Source organism: Meleagris gallopavo, chromosome Z (genome assembly GCF_000146605.3).
Source record: "Meleagris gallopavo isolate NT-WF06-2002-E0010 breed Aviagen turkey brand Nicholas breeding stock chromosome Z, Turkey_5.1, whole genome shotgun sequence".
Lineage (NCBI taxonomy): Eukaryota > Metazoa > Chordata > Aves > Galliformes > Phasianidae > Meleagris > Meleagris gallopavo.
In genome coordinates, this window is record NC_015041.2 from 3272674 (window position 1) to 3275374 (window position 2701).

Here is a 2701-nt window from a genome sequence, read left to right on the forward strand (position 1 = left end):
TCCAAGGAGAACCTCCAGTAATCAATTATACAACCCTATAAGAAAGTAGATTATCATCTCTTAAATCAATCCCAAGCAAAAGAATGGCATACACAGGAAGTTTAATGGTTTTTAATCAAAAGCCACAACCACCTAATTCTAATGTTTTAAAGATACTATCAGTCCCCTGTGATACTCCCTGATAATTGTAATCTTCATGGAAATATAAACTAGTCATTTGCAAAGGCTACTAACACATTTATCATAGAATCATAGAATCATCAACAAGAAGGTCTAAAACAGATTGATATGTATTCAAAACATTTTTCCTTACAACACAATCCATTAGTTGGTGATAAATACGTAGAAGAAATTTAGATAAACGTGGATAATGATAAAACAGACAATATCACAATGAGATGGCTGTCATTCTGAGCTTCTCGTGTCATGTCCACATGTAATACCCAATTAATCATAGCAAGGCAGGAGGGTGAGGAGACAACCATGGTAAAGTACTCATAGAAGTCAGCAAGGAATATTTTATTGGCCCTAGAAATCTATTGCTAAAAATTCAGGTTAATATGCTCTGTTTATCCAGAGGGATGAGGTTTCAAAGCAGTATTAAGCAGTAGAATTGGCTGTGTTTAGTAGTAGATCCATCATATTCTTCTAATACTATATTTTGATGGAATGGAGAACTTGAATAATTTCTTGCTTTAAAACAATATGTCTAATTTGAAATCATCTAAACTCTGTTCAAGGCAGTGTATGTGAACTGGTCCTTAGGAATATGTGTCAGATGGATTGCCATAATTCTACAATAGTAAGTTTCTTGTCTTTCTCTCTGCTGGGAGAGACTTCCTAATCCAATTTTAAATTAACAAAATTATGCTTCTTTTACATGAATCCCTTTGGATTCTGTTTTTTTTAATTCTGACCAATCACACACTTCTGTGTGAATTCTGAGTGAATTCTGGTCAGGATCACAAGGAATATTTGAACATTTCTCCAGAGGTACCTCCCACTCTAAACATTCTGTGTTTATGTGATTTCCTGAATAAAAAATCATGTATATCATCTATAGAAACCACGTTCCAGAGATAACTTTCCTCAATTTTCTCTGACTCCAGGAAGAGGAGTGTATATATATGAAGCTCTGGTAAACATGTTTTAAATTATATAGCTGACTGACTTCTGTCTCTTAGTGATAAGTGTAAATTAAATAATAATAATAGTAATGATGATAATGAAAAAGAACAGAAACATTTTCGGAATTAAAAAGTTTAGCTCTTAAGGACTGCTGATGACTGAGCAGCAGCCATGGAATAATACTAAATTATTTTTTTTATACTTTGGTCTTCATCAAGGGCAAGATAAAAGCTTGAGTTCAATAAGTGTTGCTTCTTTTACTTTCTTCTGATAATTCATTAGGCTTTGGTTTAGTAAAAACATTATATCTGGCATCAATAGAAGTTTTAGTGTCTCAGCAATGGTCTTTCTCTTTTCTGTTACTGTGGCAAAAAAAAAACAATTCTTTAGTTTGATTTGCATATCAAACAATAAAGTGGAGCATCTCCGTTTTCACATATTCATGGTTATAGGTATTGCTTAGCAGTGTGGCTATTCACATCTCACAAAATGGAATCAAACTAATTTTAATTGTTAGACAATCATGTTGCTAACCAGATTGTTAATTTAGTTTCATAGAAAAGGATTTAAATCAAATAATGATCTAGTGCACCATGGAAATCGTTCAAATTTGAAATCTTGATAAGTCCTACTTCTTGAATTGATTTTCCAAAGTTAAATTTTTTTGCCCATTTCTTAGACAATTGTGCCTCAGACTGTAATGTTTATTGATCACCATTCTTTTACCACTTTCAGTTGACCATTTGTGTCCATAGTTATTCATAAAGACTATTGATTGTACAGTAATTACCCACTAATGGAGGGCAGCTAAGGTCACTGTTACAAACTTGCCCTTCTCGATTTTTGTTAATTTAGTTTATTGGGATTTTGTTTTTTCCCATTTTTCAGTTTTTGAATTGATTTCCCTTTTGGCATCTTTTTACATGCCATGCAATATTTAAGCTGTTTCCAAGCTGTGAAGAACCTTCCACTTCATCAGTTCTCTAAAGAAAATTTATTTCCTCTGTAATTATATGCTAGTCTGCAAGAATATGATATACATTTTTCCAGTGAAATCTAAAGTTGAAATAATTAGTGTAAAAAACAACCACAACATACTCAGAGATACGGTTTTTATTTATTTCCCCTTGAGACACTGATATTCTATAAGCAAATAATCAGGGATGAAACTGGGAGATGAGTTTATATTTTTTTTCTTTTTACATGTCTGTGCAGCAAACTCACAGCTAAGTTTGTCCAGGGTGAGGTCCTATTTTCCAATCCACTTTCACAGAATCTAGCACAACACAGGCTCGATAATCCCTGAGTTTGTCTTTGCTATGACATAGCCACAGAAGTTATGATGAACAGTAATAAAGTTTTCTCAGGCATCATATTGCAAAGAACACATTCAAGAAGACAATATGGAATGGAGCAGATCTTATTAACTAATGTTTTGCTTTTTATTGACTTTAAGTTAGTTTTCATGGCTATATGTACAAAAGAAATTTGCTTTTTATGACACATACAATTAGAAACATAGCCTCAAATTAATTGACTCACTTCAGACTGCTCTTTTATCTTTTGTGTTTTT